The following is an 8,157-nucleotide window of genomic DNA, read 5'->3' on the forward strand; positions in this document are numbered from 1 at the left end:
ATTATACAGTAGGACGACCAGGGTCCTTGTACTTAACAATTCCATTATTTTCGGATAAAGTTGGGAACTGTTCAGTTAGAAAGGCGTCTTTAGGTATGTTGGTCTTACGCCTATTAGTGCACAACTCCTTAAGAAACTTAGCGTGGTTAGGTAGCTTTTTTATAGCTTCGAGAAAAGGAAGGTTTATCGTTAGATTTTTGAAAACGTTCCTAATCTCCTCAAAGTTAGTATCCCTAGTTAGCATGGCTAATTTCTGAGGGAACGGTGGTTTCGCTCTATATTTAGCGTATGGCTCGACTTGATGTGTAACCTTGGCTTTCTGTTTCTTAGGTTGTGGTTTAACTGGTACCTACACAGTGGTAGGTTCTTAGGTTTCTATTTCGGTATCTAGTTCGATATCCATTTGTAGGAGTACTGATGGGGTAACTATAGGCATAGTTACTTTGTTATCAACCACTCTTCCAGAACGGAGAGTGGTGATGGCATTTAGCTCACCTACGGTTGTAGTTTCCGTACTAGTATTACCGTTTACTTCAAAGGCTGTGTTTGCTGTTCTAGGGTTGGGTGTCGCTTGGCCTGGAAACACGCCTTTTGGTTGGGCTTTCTCTTGGGCTAACTGTTGGTTTAAATTATTAACGGATTGTAGAATGTGTTGGTTAGATTGAGCCATGGTTTGGAAAAGTTGTTGGCTCACTTGTATGAAGGTGTCAAGACGATCCGGTTATGTGGGTGTAGTAGTCACGGGTGGTGTGACTGGAACTATCTCGCGTTGATTATTTATGGGCGGATTGTGATAGTTATTATTTACCGGAACGATACCTCTATTAGCATTATAATTATTATAACTACATTGACCTTATGCTTGACTTTGTCGAGGTTGCGCTTGGTTGTTATAATTATTATAATTACCCGATCCCCGCCCTTGTTGTGGTGGAGCTTGGTTATAACTGTGCGTTGGCCTAACATATTGATTATTGTACCCTGGAGGTGTGACGTGTTGGTTATTTCTCCAACCGAAGTTGGGATTTTGTCTCCAAGGGGCGTTAGGTTCACTATTAATGGAACAAGAATGTTCATAGGCTATAGGACAGTAGGAGTCGGGATGCTCAGGACTCCAACAGAAACTACATGGATTTGAATTTACATTCATGACGAGGATAGGCTTTTGTTGTACAGAAATGGCCTCTACCTTTTTTGTGAGGGATTCAATTAGAGTTTTAAGCTCAGGATCTGAATGGGTATTGGGGCTTCGTGTTCGAAGCTATTGAAGCAGCGCTCCTTATAAGCGCGGGTCGCTCGGTGTATATTTTTTTGCGGAACTTTTCAACGCTGAAATGGACAAACCACAAGTATGAATCAAACAAGGGTGGGTGGGTTTAATGGGACTTAAAAATGACTCATTCTACTATGAAAACAATGCTAAAGTGCAACTAAGATGGCAGCGGCGCCATTTGATAAAGGTAAAATGAATAGTTTTACCTACGAAATGAACGATGAACTCATAACGCAAGTAAACTAAAACTATTTACGAGTCTATATTTTATCAAAGTTTCTACTCTCTTTCTATTGAACAGATAGTGGAGTAACAAGTTCGTTCTACTCCTAGTGCTCTAGCATGGATTGTTTTCTAATCTAATTAGTCGGTCTTAAGTCAATGAGAGCTTTACGAAGGTGATTACTACGATACTTACTGAATTTGATTACTTGACTTTTAAACTACTAATGCTATGGAAATATAATTGTTTTGAATCTAGATAAATGATTAGAGGGGAATTGAATCCACCTCGAATCCAACTTAATAGCCTAACATAGATTCTTGTATCTCGATTCTTACGTTCTTACGGCAAGAATTTGAGTTCTAATCCCTAGTGTTCATGGCATTTCTACCGAATACTAACTAGCATGTGAGGTCGTCCACCCATTCTCATGGTGAATCACGACCTTCTAGATTGGAATAGATTCTACAATGCTTCTACACTATACCACTAAGTTTTCATCAAGGCTTCATCAACCCCTCTAATGGAGGTTTTAGCCTTGAATCATTCCGCAATCATTCCCATATGAATCTAAACTAAACATATTATCAAAGATTCGAAATTTACTAATCTAAATTAAACAATAATTGAAATCTAATTAATTAACTAAGAATGAAATAAGAACAAGAATTTAAACTAGATCTATAAATGCAAATGACAAAAATCGAAATTGAATAATAATAACTATTTTATTTATCTAATTAAATGACGAACAATCATTCAAGGAATTAAATAAAAACAAGATATGAAATTAATTAAATTAAACTAATTAAATCTAAGGAAAACTAGATCTAGAATTAATTAATGGAGGCTAACTAATCTAGGTCTAACTATCTACCATTCACAAAGAGCTAAGCTTTTGTTTTTATACATTCAGATCCAAAAATCGTGCATGGGCTTGGAGCCATATTTTGGGCCAGAGAATCAGGCCCAAACCCCAATTCTTTCAGTCCAAAAAGGCCTCTTCAGCTGCAGTTGGCTTTAACAGACTTTTCGTCCACTTCTGCTTCTCTGATTGGGTCAAGGCTTAAACCATTGGAAAGCTCTTTCCGATCCGGTCGTTTTGACATAAGGTAGGCCCCATTCCGAGGTCTGAGTCCAAAGATACGGCCTTCGGAAGTTCTGCTGACTTGTGTGATGTTTCTGCCCGCGTCGACTTTTCAGCTTTTGACCGGGCTTTAGAAAGGCTTTATCTTCTTGAATCTTGGCCTTTAATCACTGAACTCCTTAGTAACCAACCTTTGCTCCTTTATCTCACTAAAGTGACACATTTCTGCACATAATGGACTTTGAAGCCTGAAATGCATAAAACAAATGTCGTTGTTAACTCTTAATTATTACTCACATAATTGGTCTAAAAGTATGATTATTAAGGGGTTAAAACTACAGTTTTGGGCTCTTATCATAGCCCCCAACTAATACTTCAGAGCTATATAAAATGGACTACCAACAGTCCCATGCAGACTTTGCTTTGCTAAATGAAAACCAAATTGCTAAAGAGATGATGTCAATGAATTATAAAGAGCAATGAAAATTAGTCAAAAGTACCTGATTTGATAGAGGTAGCAAGGCCAAATTGTCCACACGTTCCTGAAGTAAATTGTCCAACTTCTCTTTTCTGAACATGACAACCACGTACCATAGCAATAATCAAAGGCTTGTACAAAAAAATATGCCCCAACCAACACAAATGCCACGACCACAATTTTGTTGTGTTCGTCTCGAAATAATTGCAAATATGAATAGTAAGAAAAGTAACACTACTTAGTAGTCCATAGAAAGTCTTAGTATGGACTAAGAAGTAAGAAAAGAGAGACCTGATCGGGTTCAATATCAACTTTTGCTTTACCCACTGCAACTTTCGGATGCACCAAGCTTTGTTTGCACAATGGTTGCCACAATAAAACCGACTATTGGAAAATCCTAGCAAAAAATTACATTGAAAAACAAAAATATATTTATCAGTTTTAAATGTTGAATAAGATATAAGAGACATTTCATTAACATTAGCACTGTGTTCAATAAATAGATGAAACCATGATAACATCATACCAACATCTTCATATTACACTTATTGCCAATCCTAGAACACCCTTAGCATGATCTTTCAACTATGGCAAAACACATTTTAAAAAAGGGGAAATGCTTATGGATCATGAGGAAGTCTGTGGTTTATATGCTGGCATTAAAACTGAAATAGAAAACTATATGACCTTATTCAAATATGGCCCTGTTCCACATTCGATCAAGTCTCAATATTCTTCATAATCCTTTAAAACAAATACAAAACTAAATCACTCTAAGAAAACATAAATTTTGAAAGTTTCTTCCAAGAAAGTGGATAAGCAATCAGATATTTACAAACATCCGAAAAATTAATTGAAAAAAAAAATTTGAAATCCAAAGCAAAAAATCAAAATCAGTAATATTCAACTTACTTTTATCTCACACACTAAGTTAAACGCTAGCGCAGATTTATTGCACATGGTCTCAAGAGAATACTAATATAATCCAAAACTATCATTAAAAAACACAGAGACATAACTGAAAGTCAGAGGTGTGCCTAAAAATCAACTGTTAAACAATAAAATCATTACAAAACAAAAGTCTTCACAAATCGATTTTAGGAAATATTGTACAAAATTAAAATCAAGATTGAGACTGAAATTGAGAAAGAGAAGATACACATATGAAGAAAAGAGGGATAGATGCAACGTTTTCTCAATAGTTAACTACAATTATAAAAATAAGTCAAAATACGTATAAGGTGTCAATAGTTAACTACCATGAAATTTCCATAGCACAAACAATGGAAACATATATGAAGTAGCCTAAGCTAAGACCACATCACATGAATATATGAAGGGGAAAAGGAAATGTACCTCGATAGAGTTTGGTCGTCATGATTTGATATTTTGCCCCATCCTCACCAAATTTGGTGTACAAACATTAAGTTCCTCAGATCCTTCTTAAGATCATTGTTGCACGTGTAATATTCCTTAGATCCTTCCAACTCATTCTATTTTAGTTATTCCTTTGAAACCCTAATAACTATGATGTATCTTGTTGGCGGAAGCTTCAACAATGGATGAACATCAATAAGATTTAATAAATCGAACACCTAAATCTAGGGTTTAAACCTTCAAACATGCAGAACAATTCACAAAGAATTAATAATCAATAATAACCATCTAACAATGAAGGCCTAAATGCCTTTATATAAGAAAACAACTACTAAACCTAATATGAAACTAAATAGGAAACCATCTTATTCTTATTCCTAATTGAATTAGGAAACCAAACAAAATAAAAACTACTAATTAATTAATAATCCATACTCATGCATCATACTCCCCCACTTGAAAGAAACTCGTCCTCGAGTTTGTTGTCTTGAAAATCCACCATTGCATAAAAGCTCCACATAGCCATGTACGTGACCCTCCCGTAGTTCAAAGGAAGTCGACCTCGAATTTTGCCCAAGTAATGACTCGCAAAAAGAACCAAGTACCATGCTGCCATAGCAGCGCTATTTAGAACGTAAGTGGTTGTCTGTAATTCATGAAATATGCGCCAAAAGAATTTATTTGTGAACTGAAAATTTTCCTTTTCTTGATTTAACAAATAAGGGTCGACATAATCACTAAAAATATCCTTTGGTAGGAAAAGATACGCACCAGCATCAAGCAAGATGGTATGACTGGATTGCAATGAACCAGTGTCCAATTTAATACGTTGAACTGAATCAGAAGGCCTCGTGGTACTAAAAGGTCACAAATAAACTTCATAGGCCTCAAGTGGACTTTGATGGCTTTGGATATGATCTATAGGAGTTAATATTTTAACAAGAGAACGCATGAAAACAACACCTAATAATCCTAGTCTTTGAGCCGTGTATATTGCCAAGTATTGTTTCCAATCACCTATCTTAATGTCCCAAACTACAGGCGTGATATTCACAGTTCCACTAATGAGATACATACCATTCTTTCCCCAATTCAATGAATGAACAGGCTTTGTTGCCTAGCTGAGTGTTAATGCCTCATCTCTGCCGGGTATTCTTAGTTGACCAATCCAATAACCAGAAAAGTAATATTTAGAGTAAACAAAAATACCAGGATAAAAAAGAACTTCTGATTCTTCTTTCTTAATATTTTTCGCTACCCCCGGTGAAAATTGCACCATTGTAGAATCCAATAGGGGTTTCTCCTCTTCAATTGATAATAATTATTGACGATAAGGGAATAGATGATGCTTTACATCAGAATCATATGCTGAAAGTTGGTTGGATTTGTCCTCACTTACCAAGATATTATCCTGAACCACATGATCTGCCTGGGATTTTGTATCATCTTCAGTTGGTGTAGAAGTAGAATCTTTTGAAGCATTCCTTGGATCATTCGGTTGGTGGTCAGTGTGATTGTCTGTCGTGGGATCAATGGTAGCACAAACTTGTTGTTCACGAGAGCTTATAGAGGCTGCTCAAAACAGAAGGTGTTGGCGCTGCCGCTCGCTTTCATAATTAGACGGTGGAGGATGTTCCCATGCAGGACCACTGTATCAGTGTTTCCTTGTTTGAGATAATTTGCCTTGTTGGTCAGGAAAAGAAGGTTCGTGGGTTCGCCTAACTAACAAAAATGACTTTTTTCTATAGTGGTGGTAGTGGCAATTTTTAAGAGGGGAAACACAATCCCTCTTTGTGTGGTCGGAATCGGAATCATACATCGATTCGTGGGAGGAAAATTTGCATCCCTTCTCTGGCTTGAATTTTCGCCGCAAACTAACAACCAGTGATGGAGGAGGGGAAGGAGGTTCATACTTTCTTGAAGGAGTAAAACTCTCACAGCGGCTGCAATCCATATCGTAAGTTCTCCCGTAATTGTGATCGACATAGTACTTCGACCCATGGAAACTTCGATGATTGAGCGGCGGCAGTGACTCTTTTCCACTTTTCCTACGATACTCCATGACAATTAACCAAGAAAATTGAAGAAAGTTTTTATTTTCTGCAGTGAATAGTGTTCGGTGAACAGTAACCCAATACTCATGAACAGTGTTTCCTTAAAAAAAATTCCCAAAAATCAATTGGCTCTTGATACCAAATTTGATGTATCTTGTTGGCGGAAGCTTCAACAATGGATGAACATCAATAAGATTTAATAAATCAAACACCTAAATCTAGGGTTTAAACCTTCAAGCATGCAGAACAATTCACAAAGAATTAATAATCAATAATAACCATCTAACAATGAAGGCTTAGATGCCTTTATATAAGAAAACAACTACTAAACATAATTGGAAACCAACTAGGAAACCGTCTTATTCTTATTTCTAATTGAATTAGGAAACCAAACAAAATAAAAACTACTAATTAATTAATAATCCATGCTCATGCATCACTTTACTTCTCATAATACTTTCATACATGAAGAAGATGAAAAGTCGAGGGAAAGTCGATGAATTATTTAAAGAAATGTGAACTGGTAAGGAAACAACCTTTGAGCTTAGACAAAGTTGGTGGAAGTACAACTAATGATTCCCTGTAGTTAAATCAAATTAAAAGTCAAGAGTTGAACCCTTAAAATTATCAATTATTAAGAAGTTGAAGAACTACATTAAGCAAACAATCAAACAATCTCAAAATTGCAAATATTACAACCGTGAAATTCATAGTTCCATTCACTCATATTATTGTTACCATTGACAAATTGAGTTTCTTCAAGTACTAATTCTCTGGAAACTAATAGATACCATACCACCATTTGCAACTAATAATCTCAAGAAACTATGAAAGTTTGTGTTGTATCGACGACCATTTTTCTGTTCCCAATACAATTAATGATATTCAACTACCAAACTTCCACATTAAAAAGGAGTTCCACATTGACTTTTCTCAAGCATATATCCTAATATACAATTCTAGCATTCTCTAGTCATTCACTGTCTCCTCATTCCTTTCTTCATTATTCAATTTCAAAACCTCATATATATAACACTCATAGTACCACTAAAGTAAACTACTCATTCAAATCATTTACACGGCACTTTAAACTATTGAATATTACGAACACTTCCTTCTGACAGTAATAAAGTTCAACACTTTAAAACTTCAAATTTTGCACCTAATAACCACATACCTAACCAAATAATAGCGCAGATATTAAAATTTTCCTTCCAAACAATCAATTCAACAACAAACGAATACATCAAAAAGAAATAAATAAAAGTACACAATCTTCAATGAGTTGAAGTAATGAAATAGTACCTTAGAATCATCATATTTCCTTTTAATATTCTTCGTCAAATCATTGAAGAACACTTCTCACAGTACACCAATTTTTCACAGAAGACCCTCAACTATAACTACTACTTCCAATTCTAATTTTTCTCCTTCTCAACAAAATCTCAAAACACAATTTATATTCCTTTATTATTATTAGAGTAAAGAAGTTGTGGCCAAGAAATTTTGGTTGTGAAGAATGGAGGCGATAATTTTTATTGACATGGGAGAGAAAGAGATGCGATGGGAGATAAGAGAAAGAGTTGATTAGCTTTTTGGCTTTTTTGTTTGTTTGTTTTTCTTTTATTTTTATTTGGAATTGATTTTTATTGGTATTGAATAGGG

At 35.4% G+C, this 8,157-nt stretch overlaps 1 long non-coding RNA gene across 1 annotated transcript; it reads right to left on the bottom strand.

Annotated features, from left to right (window-relative positions):
• Window positions 1-2,347: 2,347 nt before the first annotated feature.
• On the bottom strand, window positions 2,348-6,566 carry LOC147503940 (uncharacterized). The gene is made up of 4 exons (XR_015220301.1): window positions 4,418-6,566; window positions 3,353-3,458; window positions 3,084-3,153; window positions 2,348-2,831 (listed from the first exon to the last, which is right to left on the bottom strand). It is a non-coding gene; the product is annotated as an uncharacterized LOC147503940 (long non-coding RNA).
• Window positions 6,567-8,157: the final 1,591 nt, after the last annotated feature.

Source organism: Coptis chinensis, chromosome 4 (genome assembly GCF_015680905.1).
Source record: "Coptis chinensis isolate HL-2020 chromosome 4, ASM1568090v1, whole genome shotgun sequence".
In the NCBI taxonomy this organism is placed as follows: Eukaryota; Viridiplantae; Streptophyta; class Magnoliopsida; order Ranunculales; family Ranunculaceae; genus Coptis; species Coptis chinensis.